This window comes from Protopterus annectens, chromosome 17.part0, assembly GCF_019279795.1.
Source record: "Protopterus annectens isolate FY-2018-M chromosome 17.part0, PAN1.0, whole genome shotgun sequence".
NCBI classification, from domain to species: domain Eukaryota; kingdom Metazoa; phylum Chordata; order Ceratodontiformes; family Protopteridae; genus Protopterus; species Protopterus annectens.
In genome coordinates this window covers 212,471,728-212,496,124 of record NC_056751.1, presented here as the reverse complement: position 1 = coordinate 212,496,124, position 24,397 = coordinate 212,471,728, and positions in this window count along the sequence as shown.

Genomic DNA, 24,397 nt, shown 5'->3' with positions numbered 1-24,397 from the left:
TAATGTAAGGTTTTATGACAATGAAAAAGTGAAATATGAATTCTTGAGCCATGTTAAGTTAGTCTTCTAGAGGTGGTTTAGTTTCCATTAGATGTTCAAAAGTCTGTAAGAAAACAAGTACAGATAAAGAGGAAGCAATCACTGAAACAAACTATGATCTGTTTCCTGTATGATCTTCAGAAAAGAAAGGTTCAGGGCTACCACCAAGGGAAGTCATTTACTGGCTAGCTGAAATTTCATTGAATATTGGTTGGAATGTTTTACTAAACTGTGTTATTTTAACAAACGATGGACTTTAATTATTGAAGGGATGGTGTAACACTTATTTCTGGATATTTTTTTTATCTATGGAGAATACTAAACACTTTAGTAAGGATACATATTTGCTTTACCCCTTTCTGTCTCCCATGGACAGTAGAAGCACTTTTTTCTCTTTATAAAACATGTTTATTATTTTTTACAATGAAAAGGCAAGTACAATAAAATAAGAACAATGGGTTGAAATATATATATATATATATATATATATATATATATATATATATAAACAACATATTACATAAACAGCAAAAGAAAAAAGAAAATAATCTGCAATACATAATAATATTACAAACCAACTTCATTTTTAAACATTGTAACAATATGCATTGCATTTAAAGCTCAAGATAGTGTTAATTATTGTTAACCCAATTGATTTCCAGTTGCTAAACTGGTTTTATGTTTAGAAAACATTTGTAAAATCAACAAAGCATTCCATCATATTAAAAACTGAGACACATAAATTGCCAAAGAATTAACACCCTAATTTGGGGTCCTGAGAGCATATGGCAATGCAGTAATATACCATCATAGCAGGTTCCTAGTTCTCCCAGTTTTAATGTATATATTTTTTTTTAAATCAGAATGAAACCAATTTTAAAATAAAAAAGAAATCTTTCTTTTTTCTTTCGCTGTATCTCTAACTGGACTAGTTGAATAATTACCTTATAGCTACCCATTAAAAGCAATGGGAAATTTAACCTGGAAGTATTTAACCTGTACCTCACAAACACATTAACAGGACATGGGTAGCCAACCCAGGTCCTATAAATATGCACTGCAAGGCATTGCTATCTATTGCTGTTACTAAGCAACCAAGTGCAGTGTTTTCCTGTCACATGACTACAGACTAACAAGAATTATTGATGCTCAGATCTTCTGTTTACATAAAATTTATGATTGGAAACCAAATAAATCTGTGTGCTGTGGTACCAAAACACATAGCCCATTTCATAATGCACTTTTACTGGGATCGATGTGGGAGCACTAACGTTAGATATGCTGACAATCACGCACACTCCAGATGATGGCCAGAAGTGCATATTATTTTTCAATAGGGCAGTCTTTGAAAGAAAGTAAAGGATAGTTAGGTTGGTCATTATAAATTATTTTGCTGTGGCTTTAGGGCAAACAGAATATAGTGCCAGATAGCTACAAATGCAAATATATTACCGGGATAATTTTTTTCTTTCACTTTTGATGGCAGGAAATCAGATAGATCTGTGGGCAGTATACTAGCTAAAGAGACCTTCCAGTAACCTGCTAGGGACACAGTGGGGATATTTCAGGCATCTGCCTTGGGAATGCTCCATCATTTCTTTGATGCCATGCTCCAGCATGTGGGGGGCACCCGTGGTACCTATGTATCCAAGAGGAGAGACCCAACATCATGCATTGAAAATTAGGCCCCTTCTGGGAAACTGGGATGGAGGTACATAAACTGCAAAGGGTATCCCTCCATCAAGTGCCAAGTGGTAGGTAAAACTAATGCATGCCAATGAAACACCAGACTGTGCTCTCCCATGCAAAGGCTGGAAACCCTGTGTATCAGACATAGGCAAACAAGTATCGATGCAGAAATGACATGTCAAGCTATCATCATCTGCAGAGGTAGAGAAGGAAGCACATGTGTGGGTGCCTTTCACAAGGGAGATGTATGACTGTGGTGGAGATGTCAAAGGAATGTTCTTATAAGCTATGATGGGGAGAGAAACATCAGAGGAACGGTGCTTCAAAGGCCCACTGCCTCAGGTAGTGTGTGGGGGTGTTATGTACTGTAGCCAGTAGAGGTGTGACTATGTGTCAGTTTGACATAGCTTCAGCAGTAGTTGCAACACCGTATATCAATTAGTAGACAGTTTCATGTTATGCATAGTAGGGGGTTAAACACCTTGTGAGTGCACCCAGCCATGGGTGTCACCTGTACCAGAAGTAGCACTGGTTGTACCACACCCCTGGCTTGATGTTGGCATCCCACTACCATGACTCAGGAATGTCCTCTCCGTGGTGTAGGCAACTCCACAACTGATATAGCAGTGGATGTGTATTGACGTAACATATAGCACACTTGCTTTTGATGCTGGGAGACCAGAATGCTGTGGGTTTTATTCCCACTCCAGGTGATTGGATTACTGACACTGAAGTGCAGTACTGGGGGATGCTTTACACTAGAGAGTATTGAATGTTTAGATGTTAATGTTCGGATGATATGGTAAATTGAGGTCCCATCTGCTTGAGTTGGTGGTAGCTTAGGTGGATCTAAAAATTCCTACGGCACATATTGAAAAGAGTACGGGAGTTTCCCAATGGCATGACCAAATTTTCCTCAGTATTATAAATACCTCGAGTCTCCTTGGAAAAGAAGTCACTGGCCTAGTGAGACTGACTAGGTCAATAAAAGATAAATAAATAGAAATAAGTGTGATGATGCTCCATGAGTGTGGTGTACCTTATCCATGACCACTACGACAACCATCCACAGATGTACAGTAGAACGGTGTCATGAATGGCACTTTGTGCTTGGCAAATGACCTCAAGGAGGCAGCATATGTTCCAGAAGATGATCTTATCTGTCAAAACAATCGCACATGACACATTCCCTCTCACAGGACAGTCTGAACACTCTGCATCAGCCTCACTAACTTTGCTATGGCTGCAGTGGTGCTACCCTGTGCATACATGATGATCCTACTGTTTTGTGGCCAGTTACAGACCAATTTTTGGGGGCAGGTATTAACCATGTGTCCATGAAGACCCAGTACTCACCATCCTCCCCCTGCCAAATGTAGCTTCCTGCAGATCCAAATGTGTGTTTGTTTTGGGATGTTGAACTTTCCTGAATGAAGTCGTCCTTATTAACCTTTCTCCTTGTGTGGCCTGTGTTTCCTGGGTGTCCACAGACATAGAGGCTGTTTCAATGGAATATGTAGGGGATGCAGTATGCACATTTCCTGTGTCCAGAACACACTGTACTGCCCTAACTGTGAGAGCTCATGCTTACCACCAGTCACAGAAGTATCATCTCCTCCAACCTCAGGCAGTGGCAGTTCCGCATCGGTGGTTCTACATAAAAAATCACCCACAAAATCAGCAACGTACAACAGACTGAATAAGTAAAGCCCACTACCAGATTTTTACTAGTAAATGAGATGCTGCAGTGGCAGCTCTCCCATAATGCACTGGTAAATAGATTGCCTTCAGCAGGGGGCTGTGGTACTGCAATCCCTGATGTATCTACCTAAGCCAAACAGAAAATCTTACAAACTAGGACAAAGAAGAATATTTATAGAGGACATACAAATGCTGTTTAAGAGAAATAGCACAACTTACCAGTTCATCTTCAATAGATATCATTGGTTTTCACTGAACTTCTGTGCTGACATATGCTCTACAATGTTGAGCCTATTGAAGGTTTAAGTGCCCATGTGGGACACCTGAAACTCCTTTGCATCTAGACATGATATGACTAATGGCCCTGACCTACCTTCCCATGCCACATGGACAGCAAGTTGTTGTGCAGCATGAATAATATAACTTATCACATGTTGGACCATTACATATCAGTTGTCCTGGCCAGCAACTGCATTTATATCTACCATAATGTCTTTCCAGGCACAGTCACTGTAGACGCAGTCAGCTGCATCCAGTTCAGAAAGTCATTGGCCATGGAGACTGAGGACCTGGATGATGACCTCAGTCTCAGCATCTGAGAGCCTAGTATTTGTTGCTGGTTTGTCAGCAGACTCTTTGATATGCATCTTTTTAGTTTGTCACTTGGACATTGATCTGCAAGTATGGAAGACACTGGTGTTAACATCTTGATCAGGACTGGCCCAAAAATCTCCCTTAAACAACTCCCCTCGGGTATATAAACCATGCTGTCTGTGAGTCTGATATTTCTATATGTCTAACCAGGCTCTGCATCAAATCTTAGTCACATAATAGTAATAAACAAAGATACCACTCTTAGTACAACAGCTGAACTATTGCAACTCTTAAGAAATATATCATTGTGAACTGGCACTGTGATAAATACCTTGGCAAATGTGGTGGACTACCACAATGTACAACAGTCCGTTTGTGTAATTTAACACTTGGTCTGAGTAGAATTCAACAGCTCCTGACAGGCACAGATTCCCTGTCTGGACAGCTTTCACCTAAGCTAAATCCTTGAGAATGCAATTTTGCAGCCTACTTATAAACAAATGTGTACAACTCGAAAACTATAAAAGCTGCAAAAAATTAAAATATGAAAGTTCTTTAGTGCACACATTTCTCTTCATAATGGTGATGTAGTGGTGACTTTGTATTGAAACATTATTTAACCATTATGTAAATTATAATATTTCAATTACACAAACAATTATTAGTACCTCTCAATATACTCCAGCTATCAGTGTGAGCTTGCTTGTGATCATCAATGTGAGTTTCAATTTGCTGCAAAGCAGGTTTGTAAATATCCATCCATGTTCAGATATTTGCATAATTAAAATTTTTATGTGCATTTGCTTAATTTATGGACAAAAATGTAAACATCTACAAAGCAGTTTAGTTAGATACCAACTATCAGAGAAACTTTTTACAGCATAGTGCACACTTTTGATGTACTACAGAAATGCCTTTTGATTTAGTATATTATAATAATTATTAACATATGGCATACATACATTCATAGTTTTCTGGAAAAAGTATACCTTTTCTCTGGACCTAAGTACCACATTTGTCTGAGTAGTCATTCTTGAATTCTGTGGTGACTATGCATGTGAACTGTTATTCACCAATGGCTGTGATATTTACAGAAATATGATGTTTATGCATATAGAGATATTTTATTAGTAAACTAGCATAAATATCTGCCAATTGTTATTTGGTAGAGAGAAGGTATCAATGACAACTTTTACACTATTATGTCACCTTTCATTTGATACCATGAAGTACCATGTATATTCTATATGGGTAAAGTTTTTAACAGAATTATTATTATGACACATATTCATAATTTAGCAGAAGAAGAAATCACACTTTCTCTCTTTCTGTGAAGTATATTTGGGTCAGCAGACATTTCTGGGTTGTGCCCTGAGCTGTTCTGTTTAATCCTAAAAAACATATGCCTACATGGACATTGCCTGAAATATTTACATAAAATATGCAAATATGTATAAATATATTGTTCCTGCGCAAGCATAAATATCTGCAAAGTAGTGGCAGTTAGGCATCAGATAGCAGTGACTGGCTTCCCAGCATTCTGTAAACCTACATTTGATATGATGACACACCGCATAAACTCACTATAGAGCAAAGCAGAAATATTGCAGCTGTTCATCATTTTGAATGACATAAAATCATAATATCTCACTTCCTGACAATTAGATTTTTGTCTCAGTGCATTCCTAACGTTTTGTGCTAATTCATCCTGGGGGAATGCTATTTTACAATGCTCGCAAGTGGACACTGAGTATGATAGTTATATCAATGTGATACTTAATGTATATTTTATTCTAGAAGTATAAATATCTGAAAGATAATGGTACAGACTCCATCTGTAAGTCACAAGTTTAGAGCATCATATATGCATTCATTTGATATAATAACATTCCATACATTAGTTCAAGTTTACATATGGCAAATATTCATATTTTCACATGAAAATAAATCATGGTATTTCAATTACTGAGCACCCTATTTGGAGTCAAAGCCTTTCTTATTCTGTGTGCTGATTCATTCTTTGAAATGGCATTTCCAGCACTTCTAAGTGAACATTGCCCAAGAGCCCAGAGAATGTATTGTACCAGTAGTCTGCTATGAACCTTCCAGAAAACTAGTCAGAAAACGAACTCACAGCAATAACTTACTATCTCTTTTTGCTAAATGTACAACATGGGTATATTGTGAGAGACAAAGTGAACGTATTAGCAAACATCAATATTACAGGCTCAGAACACTGGTATAACTACAGTGTAACAGTACATGTTACACAGTGGTCAGTAATAGTAAACAATATGCCAAAAATGACCAGTTCAAAGACTTCCTGTAAAATGCAGTCTGCTTTTTCTTCATGCATATAACAGTGATACTCAGGAAAGAGCACAAACATACACAAACATATTTACCCCACTGAATACTTTATTTTGCTATTGTCAGCCACTTACGTTGTAATGAATTGTAACCCATCCACAAATACTTATACACACCTACAAACTGTAGCCAGTTTATGGACTGTGGATCCCACAAGAGTCTGACTGTGACCGAATAAGCAAATAGATGCATAAATGACATCCAGAGTACATTTCACCGTGTTTTTATTAGACACAGACAGTGTAAGGAATTATAGCATGCCTGTCAACTGTCCAGAAGTTTGCAGAACATCCCTGACTTTTGCTCTTCTTTTTGTCCTGTCCCTTATAAAATGTTTGACTTTAAGGTAAAAGTTACTAAGGATTACACTCAGTCAGTAATGCCACACATTAGAGCTTCATACTTGTTACTGTTCGGAAAAATGCATGTCAATATAAAACTTATTCTATTAACTATTTAAGGGAATTAAAGTAATATTTAAAAATTGTCCATGAGTTTGTCCCATTATTATTGGCTTTGTCCAGAAGTCTACTTCTTCTTTTTATCACTTGAGACAAGGGCAGATATGCATTAATTGGGAACGTGGCCTATGGAATTAGTGGAAAACCAAACAAACCATACTATTGTTTATATTCATGTATTATATATTGCATATATGTTTTCTTTCTTTTTAACAATTATTCACTCCACTACTACATAAATTGCTCAGTCTGTGTCTTCGCTTAAACACTAGCCCTCCTCTTGAACATTCTTGTTTTATGTACAGTTCATACAAATTCCATTTACCTCTATAAAACTTGTTCCTTTCCTTTTCAAAATAATCAGCCTCTAGTTCTTTTATTGCCTTTACAATTTTTAGAACTTCAATTACAGTTGGTTAAGATTTTGATATCCATTTTCTACTAACTGCTTTTTTGGCAGCCAATAACATTAAACTTAGTAAGACCTTCCTATGTATGAATGATTCAGATGTTGTGTCCCATCTGAAAAGAATATTTTCTTTTATAACAGATATTTGCAAGCAGCATTTCTGATAGAATCCTCTGTAGGTAAACTTTAAAATCGTTGTTACTCTCTCAAAGAACATGTTCCCAGTTACCACATTTTTCTTTTCTATTACACCTCTTGTATTTGCCGTCTACTTGATAAATATTGTGTGAAGTATACTTGGAGTGTAAAAATACCTATGCAGTCACTTCCAAGCAAAATTTCTACACTTTCTAGACTTTATCACATGATTCGGAGCCATACAGTCCTCCCATTGTTCCCCTTGTATTCTGAGCAAAGAAGTTAAGAGATATACATGATTGATCACTGTAGCTCTCATCTGTCTTTGATTTCATTGTTGTCCCTGAGTTTGTCTCATACTTAAGGCTGTGCTACATACAATTCAAATATTTCTGGCAAACTATTGATGATTGCAATCACTTAATAATGCCAAACATTTCATTTTGTTCACTCCAGTTACAAACAGAAGTACTAATAACATTTTGCATGAGAATGAGAAGAGAAATGCCATAATATTCATCTTGCTGTATGTGGAGCTGCAGACACCTTCTCATCCCATTGGTTAGAACTGCAGGCACCTTCTCATCCCATTGGTTAGTCCTTAGGCACCATCAGATGTGCAGCTCAGGGAGGTCCTGAGCAAAACACAAGCCACATACAAGGGAGAAGTAGTGCGTTTTAGTTCTTTATAAAAAAGTATTACAATTTAGAAAATATTGTTTTAACATGCTGTATATGTTGTTAATTCTGACCTCGTATGCCACTATGCAAGAACTAGACTGTTTTGCTACTAGGGATCAACCAGATTAGAGCACAATGCTAAAGGTAACAAAGGCCTTTTTTAAAAACTTATATGGGACTATAGTTTTTATATATGCTGTTAAAGATACACAATCAGGAAACCAAGTGAGCTTGATTGTGCATCTCTAACTGCTTCACGATCTTTATTTCCATTCATTTATTTGGAAAAGTGCATCTTTGGGCTGTCTGTACCATTACAAGATAAATGAAAATACATTCATGCTGTAGGTGTGATTATTGGATTTTCTAAGCAGCACTACCGTTGTGAGGGAGTTAAGATAAAGGTACAGTCCCAGGCTGATGACTTGCATGGATGATCTGAAGTAGTGAGGATGAAGATGTTTCCCTTTAAGCTTCACAATACTTCTGCCCAAACAATTACTTGTACTTTAATTATTTCTTTAATTCACTTTTGTTTTATAACCTCTTGAAAGTATTGTTGCAGCTTTAAAATAACAAAACAGTTATGAAAACTTAGTAGTTTTGTGTGTTAAGCTGGAGATGTTTGGACTTACTCTGTGTAATGAAATTGTTTAACTCTCTCATCCTTCTGCTGCTCCATGGCTTCTTTAGTAATGTGATGAGGATCAGTGCTTTCCCTTGTGCTTATATCCAGTTAATTGGGTGCCTGGGCATAAAGATTATACAGACGAGGACTAAACACACACATTTCTAACTTGCTCAGTTTTAGCAATGTGCACACTGGCTAAACTTTGGGCTAACTTCTCTGAGGCAGCATGCGTGTTCCTGGGTATCTGCAGGCAGCAGTGCACATTTGTAATTCAGCTGATGCCTCTAGGGAGATATCTGTAAATCCGCACAACACATGCCAAGAATGCTTTAATGCATAGTCCAGTACCAATATTTACCAAAAACCTAAGACTGCAATGTTTCACACCTTAAATTGTTATGCTGAATCACTATCATACCCAACATATATTGGGCTTTTCTGCCACATTTCACACAAATGATCTGCACTCTCCCATTGAGTGACAACTGGCACATGTTAAAACAGGTATGACTGCAAACTTCTAAATATTTCTCTAAGTAATGTGTTATATATTGTACCATGCTATCTGAAGTTGGCAATCATAGTGACTATAAAGCACAAAGGTGGTTTGGTGGGAAGAGTAAAATCTTCCTTCACCTAATCTATCAGCACTTCTTGGCAAGAGTCCTGGAAGAGGCATAACCACCACTCTGTCTATCAAAGACAAAATTATTGTGTGCATTCTCTCCTCTTATCTAATTTGCAAATTGTTGACACATTATGTTTATGTAAAGTTACTATGAATTCTGTAAGTTCCTTCCTATGGGCTGCATTTTGTACATACTTGTAAATTTGCATGCCTAGTAACTGTTTTGCCTTACGTGTGTCTCTGGAGCTTTTCTCCCGGGCCTCCACTGAAAATGGACATATATCCAGTCAGACTATCCCAGTCAATAAATGTAAAATAAAATAAATAAATAAATATCAAGGCCCTCAATATAAAGCCGAGGCCTGGAACAGCATAGCCCAAGGCTTCATATGTGCCATTGGCCTACTCCATAATGGTGAATGATGCTGTCACTATTACAGTAACTTAAAAAGATGAAAATCTGGCCTGTTGTGTCAAAGAAAGGCTGAAGTGAGGGAGCACCCAGTACCTAGGTACCATAAGTAATCCATAGTTTACCTCCACATATAAACTGCCACTGTTTGCCAAGTAAATGTCTAATTCACTCCCATTTAGTTTTTCACAGTCCCTGAACATATTGGAGAGACCGTGAAGCTGCAAAACAGAGACTGGAACACCTCAAAGAATGTTGGAGTGAATATACCTGATGCATATCTTGCCAGTCCAGTCTGCTGTTATAGAAGTAGTCAGGGTAAATATGGGTTTTCTGCAGGGTTGTCACCTTATCAGTTGTCCAGAGTGGCACATTAAGTTTGGAAACATATGAGTTGCCTGAATTAATCAATTAATACAAGCAGTGTCATGCACTATACTAAATCTTTACCATACAAACAAGATTGATATTGTGCACTGACACTTTTTTTAGGTTCTGTCCTTTAATATTAGTGTTTAAGATGCTAAGGTAAAAGTTTAATTGAAGTGTAACATGCATGTTATGAAACACTCATTACCCTAATAGTCTTTTCTATGCAATATTGGCACTTAAGTTGCGCTTTCAGTATTGAATGGTTACATTATTTAATAGTTGAATTTATATGGTTGATAGTGCATATGTCTGTGATTAGAGATATTAGAGATATTTTTAGTTCAACATGTTGAGTCAATGCTGGCCTGTTCATTGGCTCACGGTGGGCTCAACTCTCCCTTAGCAGACTGTTCTGACATCACCTGTGTTTGGCTTTTGTATGCCTCCTCATGTTGTTTCCCACACCTATTCCTTCTATATGAGTACTGGGACTTGTTTCGCAAACAAGGCAAACACCAGTGGGCTGGCTGCAGCTGCACCCGTCATCTTTACGAATCCCAGCTACTGTCATTTGAAGTTAAGTTAAAATTCAGAACAGAATGAGCTTAAAAAATAATGCAGCAGTTTTAAAACAGATAGCTGAAAACAAATCTGTAGCCTTCAGGCCTTTTCAGGGTAAACTAAATAATATTTATCAAAAACAAAAATATGTAATGTTAGTATGATTTGAGATTTAATAAGAGTATGTGATTCTATATGCAAGTGATAATTTGGTCTTATTCTGTGTATATACTGAGGTATAAAAATGACATAAAATTGATTCTGTAATTAAAATTCAAGACACAGCTACTCCTTTGTCTTTGAGGGCAGGAGCCAAGTCCAAGGATGTTTACAAATAATTATTCCAGTAACTTTCTTTGAAAAGTTCATGCATAAAGAAACAATTTTGGAGGTACAGACTTTTATAATACATAGGGCAAAAATAGTCAAAACCAGAATCATAGGAAAACAGAACTTCTGAAAATGCTCAGCAATTAAGGAGTTAAGCTATAGTACAGTAATGTAATACTCAATAAAAGAAAAAATATTAACTCTGCGTAATTTTGACTCTTTGATTTACATTCTTACCAAAGATGATTAAAATTGATTGGAGATGTTATACAGCTCTTCTTTAAGTAGTATTCTTTTTTTATATTTTACTGTATTCAGATCATGATTTATTTTAATGTCTGTAGGCTCCCAACTATGTTACTTAGCTTTTTATTTCCCTGGTCACAATCCAGGCCATTGGTTTGAACAAATGCATATTTTTATAGAAGTCCCAAAAATCAGATTTCTTTTAATAATCATAAATGGCTGCATAAATAAACACAAAACTATTCAAAGCTCTTTTACTATACTGCAGCTCCAGAAGGTTGTAATGAAAACAATTAGATTGTTGCATTTATAACAGTTAAGTGGTTTAGGCAGGTTTTCAGATTTATATCAAAGCATTTACAAATGTATCTGTTTACATGAATTTCAGCTTTATTTTGCTACTTTTTAGTAGTAGAAAAATCATGTATTCAGATTAAGTTTAAAGTGGTAGCGACTTGTCTAATAAACTTGTTTTTGGTTTCCTTTACATGGTCTTTCACTTTCTTTCTGAAAGATTTTTTATGGGATTTGGTTCTATTTGGCTGTCATTGTTTTATAGTAGGTCTTCTTACCAATAGATGTGTCAAACTGTTATCACACTAGAGTCTCTGAGCTGTCGCTTGTAACCCTGAAGCGGTAATTGGAGGATTTTATCCATACCTTGTTTCAGAGTGTGTGGGCAATGCTTATTGTTGAATAACTTATGGGCTGAAGCAGAGTACTAATGTGGATCTTACTAAGCCTGGAAGTCAAATCTGCATCATTGTAAGGTATTACAGTGAGCCCATATATTGGTAAAAGGGCAATAAAGCATCTGATGTTGTCTCTGGTAGTATTTAGAATGTTTTAATTGGTGTATGAGGTTAGAGACATTATAGATAGGACACATTCCATAGGTTCATAGGTGATTACTAGGCTAATGGCACAAGAGCCTTTACAAGCCTAGCCAGTTATACCCAAGATATGACAATATTATATCTTAATTATATCTTAAACATATCTTAATTCCTCAGATATGGGATGGGGTAGTATCAGGATAGTAGGTCTTTGGGTGTTGGAGCCCTGAGTCATTTTACAGACTGCCTCTGTCCATACAGGACATTGGCAGTACCCCAGGAATGAATTTACTGTTCCCTATCCATTCATCCAAATTCTTTTTGAAAAGAGTGAGGGATGGGCTTTGTTTTATGAAGATGGGAAGCCCAAGGGTGTGTATTTGATAAGGTGTATTAGGCCTCATTATAGGGACGTTTGCTAGAGCTGTTATGGATTCATTAATATAATAAGGTTAAGAGTTGTGCCTATCATTAGTTGTTTAATATCATTGTCAGTTATTAGATCTGTGTGAGGGGTGAAAGTTAAGGATGAATATAAGAGAAGGCAAAGGTATTGAAAGCATTTTTGTGTCAGTATGTGATGTTTGTAAAAACACTAGTAGAACTGCTTTAAAGTGCACATAACTCACTTGTGTTGTAAAAGACAGATCCTTGAGTTTAGTAATGTAATCAATGTAGTAGGATATTATTAAACTAGAATCATAGTCTGTGGACTTGTTTAGAAGGAATCAATAAATGTGTCTTTTAGAAAGGTTTCAGACTGGTTTCATTTGGTCAGAAGAAAATAAATTGTTATAACAGATGGTTCTAGTCTGACATTCCATACCAATAAGTATATACAACATCAAAGGATGATGAAAATACATAAATTGCAGATGTGAGACACAGACAATCTTTGATATTATATCGGTTCTGCTATGACTTAATAATATATTTTGAAATGTGGTTTGCATAGAAGGAACTTGAGCTATCATAAGTTTAAACTAGTTGTGATAAAATGTAAAAAATAGATTTGCTAAGCCAAGCAAGTCACCTACATAAAAGTTAGCACAATTCATACTATGTTTTCTTTTGATATAAAAGTTTAACAGCTGAAAAGTATAGAAGAAAATAAGGAAATATTATTCCTCCTCCTCCTTTTTTTCTGCATTTTTTTATTTTGATAAGGTCTTTGAATTTTGAGCCATTCCTTTTTTTATGATAGGGCTCACCTAAATTTTGTGTATAGCATTTGTCATCTTTTCTCAGATTTTGTTAAATATTCACATTTTCACTGTGTAGAAATATCATAGCATTTGAAAGAAAAGGACAATTTTTGCCTTTCCTAGAACCACTAGGCAAAAATGACACTGATCAAGCTCTGTAATTTAACCCAGAACTCCTTTACTTTACCACTGTGTCACTGTCCAAGAAACCATTAAGCTGGATATGCTGTCAGAGAAGACCTAATTACTGATGTATAAAGCTAAAACCTTTCATCTTCTTCTTCTTCTTCTTCTTTCAGCTTTTCCTGGTTAGGGGTAGCCACAGCGGATCACCTGTCCGTTCATGATTGGCAGTGGAGTTTTACGGTGTCAAGTTGCCAGCCCGGCGCCCAACCTTCCACAGAAGGCACACACACATGCACTCATGCCTAGAGCCAATTTAGAGTATCCAATCCACCTGAAGCTAAAACATCTCATAATTTTCTAAATTGCTGATGGAAATGATAACAGAGATATACTGGAAAAGGAATCCACATATCTTGCACATGGCCATTACTAGGATATTACTGATATACAGCAAGGATTTGTGAATTTAACTGAAAATAAACCTTAACAGCAACAGTGGCTTCACCTGTCATCAAATTATATTTGATCTAATACCATTACATTCTTTGAATGATGTTTAATGAGAAAAACGGTACATATATTGGAAAAAAATATATACTGCTAAAATCTGTGCCTTGCAAATCTCTTTTAATGCACATGTAGACCCTCTTACTGTATGCTGCTCACACATCCAAAGGACTGGATTAATAAAATAGTGTTTTTCCCTAATGGCATAATAGAGAACACTGTTATGTGTTTCATTGTTTCATAAATGGTGGATCCATGCCCTCCAGCTCTGCTATACCCCTGCCTTCCTCTGCCATGCCAGGCAGAATATTTGTTTAACTTGCAACCTGTCTCATCCAAAGTCACTGGCACATTTAGAAATTAATATGCACCCCTTCTTATCTCCTTTTCTGGCTGCCATATCTGCTACTACTTGCAGTTTGGTGACACTGTTTCTGAACAGCAGTCAGCCATTTTGTATTCTGCACAGGTCTCTTGCTCAGTCCATAACACACTCATAAACCCACTTTGCCTGTTTATGCAGAACAATATTTTTCAAATTGTTCTTAACTCCAGAATAACCAATAAAGCTGCAAGATTCAATAAGGTAAGACTGGTAGAGCTATGGTTTGTCAAAAATACAGCTCAATGAAGTTTGCCCCAAACAGTCAGTATTCTGAACAAAAAAAGTTTACCACAAAAATACATTATTTACTTTCAGACTGTTATAACCTTAAAGTTGCTATTTTCTTCAAGAAGCAGCACACAACTCACTATCAGAAGTGTGAGATGTGATAATGTGAATCATGATGTGGAAAAATAAACTGTGATCCAAACAGAAAACATTATACTACAAAAGTAATTGTTATACCTTTTAAGAATTTTTGCAGGGAGTTGTGCCCTGCATTTTTGCAGGGAGTTGTGCCCTGCACTGCCTTCACCATTGCTACTTCTGCATGCAAACTCTGAGACTTATGTAACTCAGAGTAGAAAGTATAGTCTGAGATACTGTAATCCTGGATTTAAGACATGGTTTCCCATTAACATATATTTTTTCATAGTTCAGAAGATCTCAGTTGCTTTCCTCAAACATTCAAAGTGCAGCCATAGTAGTGCAGTAAAAACCCTAATAATATCTTTTTCCATTCTTTGATGCCAAGAATTAACAAGTGTGCACAATATAATGCACTGTTGTTTCATTTTCTTTTTATTTGAGGATGCATGGGCTGAAAGGAAACTTAGTTTTAGAAACCCTTATATTGTAACTTGCATTTAACAATAAAATTGTTTCTTATGATATGCCTGCTTAACTTCCATTGACTCACAATCCTTTTGACCCTCAAATTTGTTGATAGTCTTATAAAGATGGTTTCATGTATGGGTGCCTAACAGCTGTGAAACAGGAAAACTATGTCATATGTATATCCCTCCATTAAATACATTTTATCTGGTTTCTTTCAAGGGTGTTTGATACTAGTGAATGAACATGATTAGACACAAGATCACTTGCATGTCATATAAAGATAACTGGCATTAAGTACTTTGGCCAAAGTGGTATCCTGTCTAGGATGTTTGCAATCTACTTGCTTAAGGCTAACTGAAGCAATTCCTCATGCATTCTAATCATCAAAAACAGGTAAGAAGAAATCATTGAATTGCATACAAAATTGTACTCTCAGGCTTGAAGCTTTATTATTACAAATGCATGCTCAAGTTTGGAGCACTTCCTAATAAGCAATAAGACACTTAAAGGACACAGGGCATAAGGGACATGGGGGCATTTCTGTCAGGATGGGAAAGGAGTGGGAACCTCTAAACTGCAGCTACAAAATGGAAGGAACAGTAACATCACTCCTTTTTTGGAGTGTCATATAAATAGGTTTTAAGAATGTCGTTAAGAAAAGTAAATAGCTGCATCTTGAAAGAATGTTTCATTTCAGTAATTAGGCTAGTTGAACTTTTTTGTCTAAGTTTGGAAACTAATTAGTTACTGGTTAAGAGGGTCCCCAAAATATTTAAACATAATAGCCATTGAGACAAGGACTTTGTTTTTATTGATTTTATGTAGAATTCTGAGCCCAGATTTTTAGAACAAATTGAAGGATTAAAATGACATACTCCAGTCTCCAAGAAATCCTAATACACCTACACAAAATTTAATCATTTTCCCAGAAGAAACATACGTCTGTTGAAACAGATGCAGATACAGACTAACTGTCATTATTCCTAAAGTCAAATAGGAACCCATCATAATTACTAATCTACCACAAGTCTATAAAGAAGATTATGAACAGAAAATATGCATTGGTAAACAAATGTTTAGGCAGTGTTAAAAATGCATTTTTACCGGCCACTATTTTGTATTTCAGGAAAATAATTCCTACCAGTCGATGGGGGGGGGGTATAGGGGGGGGTATAGGAATGGCAGTAGCCCCAGTCCTTGGAGATCTGGTGTTGAATTAATGAAAAATGAGCCATGAAAATGCCTGCACCTTTAAGAAGATGGGGTTCTATGGCTACTTTATACGTAGCATTTTTATTCTGTAGTGAGGCAACCCCCATCCACGCAAATGCAAAATCATTACACTAACAATATGAACCTATTGTATGTTGATGCTGTCAAAAATCTCTACCCAAGCCTCCTAGAACTCTTAAGTGTCAACCCTTATTAAACCTGCTCCACATACCTCCACATCAACACCAACAACAACTTGTAATCAGCAGCAAATTACTCCCAAATCTGGTGGGCATAACTCAACGAATGGAGACATTCCAGTTATTGCTGACTCCATTGTTAGGCACTGGGGTTAACTGTTGAAGTGACACAGGTAAAGTGAGAGACTTCATGATAAAATTATATCATGTTGTCCTTTTTGAGGTCTTTAAAGAAGGTAGTGCTCATAATTGACAGAGTACAAGTTTTGAGAGTAAAGGTATCCCGATTATGGTCAAACTTTACTAATGAAGGACTAGCAATGAAAAGAAAATAGACAGGTATTAAATTTGTGAGTACTAAATCAAGAATGTTTATGCTCTTGGTCAGTTTGAGGACAAGCTGACCCAAGATGTTTTTGTTTCCCCAGTCCAAGAATCACTGAGCATATCCAACATTGTAAGTGTAGGTGCACAAGTCAATGAAATGATAGCAGAAATCACCAGGGATTGCAGATTAATTGCTTATAGGGATATCCTCTATGAATGCTAGAAATTATTTTGGCAATCTGTTAGCAAGTGCTTTGACAAGTATGCAGAAATCCTTAAACAAAACATGTAAACTATGCTTTGCAAAGCAAGTTTGAATGTCAATCATGCTGTGCTAGGGTGATATATACTGGGTCCCTCTGGAATGACACCCACAACAAAGTCAATTGTTAAATGAGACTACCTTTTCCTTTTTATCTTGGTATAATTTGAAATGAAAGGATTACAATTGGAATCAATGTCTGATTTAGCTGAAGCTAGTGTAGAAAGCTCCAACATATCCTTCAGCATACTCATGAGGAGTTTGTGTGACAAGGTATTTACTCCCTCAAGTCATAGTCATACTTGCTGGAGAAGAGCATATTGAGTGCCTTGTTCACCATCTTGATGCCTGGAAGACAGTTAATGCTCACTCAGTCTTGTCTGCATAGTGAGTCTGGAATATGTGGTTGTAAAGTACTACAGAGTGTGATCAGCAGGTAAATTACTGGTATTCATATCGTGGCATTGTATTTGCGGTCAGAACCTTTGCACTTGGCACTTCCTGTGTGGAATAAACTGTAGCTGCTGCTTGCTACATTGCAGCAAGTAGTTTGCTACAGTTTAAAGGAAAGATTTTTTTTTTAAGAACTGAAGTGTTTAGCACTCTCAATAAAGTTGAGGGGGGGAACCAGACTTCAGGATGGCACAGTGTGTCAGGTTAGCTCGCTGCACCTCTAGTGAAAGCTGCAGATGCCCCAAGAAAGGTTAGCAATGATCGGTTGTAGAAATGGGAATACACAAATATAGTGGCAAGTTGATTCTTATGTCCACTTTTTTATTTCTTTTATTTATTCATTATTTTGTCATCCTAGGGCTGCAATCTTTCAGATCTCCTTCTTACAAGAAAAGGACCCGATTGGTTGCATCATTTTGCTCAGCAAGTAAATAGTAAGGAATAGAGTGAATGTTGTCCTAGTCTTGTAGTCTTTCAAGTCAAGGTTCTTATAAGAAAATGAGCTAATTATTTTCAACATGTTCTTGTTTTCCACTCTCATGTTTTGTTCACAGCTTCTCCAAGCTGTGGAATATGTTTAAGTAATGCCATAAATAGGGTGGTCACAGCTTCTCCAAGCTGTGGAATATGTTTAAGTAATGCCATAAATAGGGTGGTCACAGCTTCTCCAAGCTGTGGAATATGTTTAAGTAATGCCATAAATAGGGTGGTCACAGCTTCTCCAAGCTATGGAATATGTTTAAGTAATGCCATAAATAGGGTGGTCACAGCTTCTCCAAGCTGTGGAATATGTTTAAGTAATGCCATAAATAGGGTGGTCACAGCTTCTCCAAGCTGTGGAATATGTTTAAGTAATGCCATAAATAGGGTGGTCACAGCTTCTCCAAGCTGTGGAATATGTTTGAGTAATGCCATAAATAGGGTGGTCACAGCTTCTCCAAGCTGCGGAATATGTTTAAGTAATGCCATAAATAGGGTGGTCACAGCTTCTCCAAGCTGTGGAATATGTTTAAGTAATGCCATAAATAGGGTGGTCACAGCTTCTCCAAGCTATGGAATATGTTTAAGTAATGCCATAAATAGGATGGTCACAGCTTCTCCAAGCTGTGGAAAATGTTTAAGTAATGCCATAGATAGGGTGGTCACAGCTTCTCCAAGCTGTGGAATATGTTTAAGTAATGCCATAAATAGGGTGGTCACAGCTTCTCCAAGCTGTGGAATATGTTTAAGTAATGCCATAAATAGGGTGGTCACAGCTTCTCCAAGCTGTGGAATATGTTTAAGTAATGCCATAAATAGGGTGGTCACAGCTTCTCCAAGCTGTGGAATATGTTTAAGTAATGCCATAAATAGGGTGGTCACAGCTTCTCCAAGCTGTGGAATATGTTTAAGTAATGCCATAAATAGGGTGGTCACAGCTTCTCCAAGCTGTGGAATATGTTTAAGTAATGCCATAAATAGAATTGGTCACAGCTTCTCCAAGCTGTGGAATATGTTTAAGTAATGCCATAAATAGGGTGGTCACAGCTTCTCCAAGCTGTGGAATATGTTTAAGTAATGCCATAAATAGGGTGGTCACAGCTTCTCCAAGCTGTGGAATATGTTTAAGTAATGCCATAAATAGGGTGGTCACAGCTTCTCCAAGCTGTGGAATATGTTTAAGTAATGTAATAAATAGGGTGGTCACAGCTTCTCCAAGCTGTGGAATATGTTTAAGTAATGCCATAAATAGGGTGGTCACAGCTTCTCCAAGCTGTGGAATATGTTTAAGTAATGCCATAAATAGGGGGGTCACAGCTTCTCCAAGCTATGGAATATGTTTAAGTAATGCCATAAATAGGATGGTCACAGCTTCTCCAAGCTGTGGAATATGTTTAAGTAATGCCATAAATAGGGTGGTCACAGCTTCTCCAAGCTGTGGAATATGTTTAAGTAATGCCATAAATAGGTGGTCACAGCTTCTCCAAGCTGTGGAATATGTTTAAGTAATGCCATAAATAGGGTGGTCACAGCTTCTCCAAGCTGTGGAATATGTTTAAGTAATGCCATAAATAGAATTGGTCACAGCTTCTCCAAGCTGTGGAATATGTTTAAGTAATGCCATAAATAGGGTGGTCACAGCTTCTCCAAGCTGTGGAATATGTTTAAGTAATGCCATAAATAGGGTGGTCACAGCTTCTCCAAGCTGTGGAATATGTTTAAGTAATGCCATAAATAGGGTGGTCAGAAGAAAACAGCAGCCTGTTCAGTAGTTTTGCAGCCAGAATTAACATCACTGTAGCAACAAATGATGAACAAAGTAATGCAGGCATTAACAAGGCTGCTTTTGAAACTTAATCAGTTTCTATCTTCATTTCATAAGTTGTTCCGATGAGGACTCTGATGATGAAGAAAAAACTCTTCATTCTTCTTAAAAGAAGTGCAGGTATTCACAGTGTGTCTGCAATGAGTGAAAGCTCCGACAGCCACTTATCCTTTGCATCAGTTATTAAAGGGAGCTAAAGCCAAGCACTAAACACTAAACAACACAAACTTCTGTTAGACTTTCTAAGTTAAAGTCCATTTATTCCCATACCGTTCTTCTGCAGAAAGTGCAGTCTGTAAGGTATTTGATTTTAAAATAACTTTGTTTATTCTTTTAGTATAGTACTGTACAATACTAACTGGTGTTGTTGAATGCCATTTTGCTCTGCACTTCCAAACAGATTACAGTAAAATACTGAGGTCATTTAATGTTACCTATCCTTGCATTTGAACAGTTTAAGTAAAATATTAAATGCCATCATTTAATGTCATTTTGCTGTGGATTTGCAGAACAAGTTACAGTAAATTGCTGTAGTTATAGTTAACTATGTTAGCAGTGACTGTGTCTTTCAGTAATCCAAACTTCCTCTTTATCTGATTTTAGCCATAGGCAGTGTTAGGTATGCATGAAACAAATGGCCACTGAGGCCCCCACTGAGTAGCCACTGGACATCAGGTAGGGAACACATGGGTGATTTTGTCTAACTGCTTATACTGGCAGGCTAATTCTGGTGTCTGCTTCTATTTTTTTTGCTTAAGAGGCAAATGGCAGGGAAAGGAGTAGAAATCATCCTAAAACTGCAATCTTTTAGGTCTACTTCATGCAAAAAATGGACCTGATTGGTTGGAGCCTTAAGCTGACTTCGACTTCCATTTTTTTTTTTTTTTTTGAAACAGGTAAACAGTTCATATATTTAACTCAGGAATTAGAGGACAAAGCCAAAAAGTAATGGGGGATCTGCAACAGAGATCATTTGCATACCTGTCAGCTATAACTCATCATGAGGGATGTTCCTTATTTTGAGTTGTATGTTCCACACTATGTTCTTCATTGAAAGGGTCACTCTCACATTCAGTGGGAACATTTTTAACAAATATTAATGGTAAACAATATTGACTCATAACACACTAAGCCAATGAAATTTTTGTGTGTATGAAAAGACAGATATCAAAGTGAGCTGTGTGTATGACTCATAACATACTAACTAACCAAAAGTACTTTTTGTATGCATGAAAAAAATATATTAACCATGAAGTGAGCTGTGTGTGACTCATAACATATTAACCAATCAAAATAACTTTTTATTTGTATGGAAAAAACAGATGTTAACCATGTTGTGAGCTGTGTGTGTGACTCATAACATATTAACTAATCAAAAGAACTTTTTATATGTATGAAAAAAACAGATATTGACCATGGCGTGAACTTCCTACTTGCAGCTGTTATAAGTGTTCTAAAATTTGTCCATTTGTTTCATATTATGAGAGATAATGTCCCATATTTTGAGGAGGGAAGAATGAGAGCTATGGTCTTGTGGTACAGGGCAACCTACTTTTATTTATTTATTTACTTATTTATTTGTCTCATTTCACAGCACTAAGTGCTAATGTATTGTCAGCTTTGTTAGTCTAACATACATGTATGGGATTTATGTCTCAGTTTGTCTGTATGTCTAGGAATGTGGGTCAGTTTATCTGTGTTGGGTTGAATGGCTGTATATGTCTTGTTGTGCATCTCTGTGTTTGTGTGTGTGTGTGTGTGTGTGTGTGTGTGTGTGTGTGTGTGTGTGTGTGTGTGTGTGTGTGTGTGTGTGTGTGTGTGTTTTTGTTTGTGTCTATGGATGTGAGTGAGTGAGTTTTCTTGTGAGCATATGTGGTTGTGTAGTTGACAGAATGTATCTGACACTGGTTGACTGAGTGTGACTGGTTTCCTAGGTGCAGTACAGAGGCTTGTTGTTATGTAACAATAGGGATACTAAATTCCAGTCAGTGTCTTTGTCTTTCAGTGTGGAGGTAATTGGTTACCTGAATGTGGTACAAAGGGTTGTTGAAACAATATTGCTAGTATGTGCCAGTCAGTGTGCCTGTATACCTAACCCGCTGTTTGACTTTTTATTTGTTATCTTGATGTGTTGCAAAGGCTTCTTGTAGTGTAATAACATGGCAGCTAAATGCCAGTCAATGTCTGTTACAATGGTCCTCTGTGGGACTTGGATATCCTGTGCAGCATAAACAAGGTCAGCTTTAGACCTAAAAAAACTATTTTGTCAAAGGTAATTTTCTGACTTTTGTCTAATATTTTTGCTCATCAACTTACATCAGCACTCTTTTAGAAATAGCAGCATTCTACCCCTACAAGCTAAGCACTGTTTAGTTTTCCCAGGCTTTCAGCTCTGTCCCATTGCCCATGGTCTGGACAACGAACTGGAGAGCCTTTGCTCTGTTATTCATTGTCTAGATTGGGGGGGGGACCATACCACTGAATGTCTTAGCACAAGAAATCTGGACAAAGCCAAAAATAATTAGGGGGGAGAGACAAAGGCCCAAAATGGAGACATATTGTAAATATTACTCTTATAAATTTAGAAAGTTGACAGAATTAAAGGATCTGTGTTTTCCTGCATTTTCTGAAGGATATGAAGACTGAAACACAAATTGCTGTCATTATTTAGTTAATTCAGCCCTCAACAATTTACCAGAAAACCACAAATATAATGAGGAACAGGCCACAAGTATGAGACAAAAATTTGTACATTTGTTGAAAATCTGGACAGTTAAGAGGTATGGCTAGGACTGGGAAGAAAGCCAGGAAACTCAGAATGATGGATGGTAATGACTGCTATGACATCATAAGTTTGTAGCAAAAGGAGTTATAAAGGTTAAATTACTGCTAGATAATTCTGACAAACCGAAATCTAGAAAAGTGCACAGAGTAATAAAAGACTATATGGAACACTCCCCACTGGCCCTTGTTTTCAATTAAGGATTTCCCAATATTATTCTAGCATGTCCAAAGGTCAGTTGTCAATCTCCTCTCCGGTCCAGCTGGTGAATCTGGGAATCTTGAGGCAATGTTATAACTGCCTCATGTACACAGACAACCCTCTCCTCCTCCCACATAACACAAATACTTGCGAGAGATGCAGCTATTTAGCCAAACTGGAAGCTGAGCTCTCTCAACTCAGGACTGGCAAGACCAGACAGGAGGAGAAGGCAACTACACACACCACAAAACCAGCCTCACATAATGCTACCACTCCACTGAATCAAACACATAAACACACAAAGACATACTCGGAGGCTCTGAGTAAAAATTTACCTAAACAGCAGAGGCCTCCAAAGCAGACACCCAAACAACTGCTACCTCAAGACACCCCACAAGCAACACATAATCCACAAAAGCAGTGTGCAAAGCAGTCACAGCCCTTAAGGCCAAATACAACACCAAACATACTTGTCATAGGTGACTCCATAGTCAGACACACTGGCGTCCCACTCACCAGGCTGAACAAGGAGAGGGTCACAGTAAGCTGCCTATCGGGCTAGAATCCGCCACATAACACAAGCACTCGGGTCACTCCACGGCAAGTACAAATATGACACAGTCATTGTCCATGCTGGTGTGAACGACCTGAGACGTACCTCCCTGGACTACATGAAAAGAGACATAGAGGAGCTCTCTGATTATGTAGCCCAGGCAGGTATGACCCTAACCCTGAGCAGTATCCTTCCTTCACCAAGAATGATGCCACAATATAGAGACAAGATGATCAGCTTTAACAATTGCCTTAATGTCTGGTGTCATTCAAAGGGGATCCAGTGTCTGTCTGCCTGGGATGACATGCTTGACAAGCCACGCTGCTGAAGGGACAGCTTGCACCTGTCACCCTGGGATTCGGATATTGGCTAAGGCTCTTGCCACCCCCATAGTGCCTTTTTTAGGCAAGGCTCAAATTCTAAACCTACCACCCTAGAAAACAAAAATGGGAAGAAACTGAGGGTAATGCTGCTCAATGCCAGAAGTCTAAATCTCAAAATGCACGCACTCGAGGCCCTTCTCAGTATGGAGAACATCGATGTCTGTGCTGTAACTGAAACCTGGTTCAAGGCTCATGAGAGCACCCGGCACTATTAGGTTTTACCTCATATCATGCGTTCCGGCCCCAAAACCCGGACCACACCACAAAAGGAGGGTGTATCCATATTCATAAAGGATACCTACACCTCCAGGTTGGTGGCAATGCACAAAGCTTGGAAACCATCCAGGTGCAACTAACCATAGGCAAAACTGCTCTACAAATTGTAGCATGCTACAGGCCACCCTCTCAAACTCAGGAACCCCACACAGCCTTCCTGAAGACACTGGAGGGTATAAATGTATCTCCAAACACCATCATATTGGGTGACTTCAACTACCGAATATAGACTGGGAACATTACTCAAGCCCTAACTTTCTAGCCCAACGGTTCCTGGAGTTCATA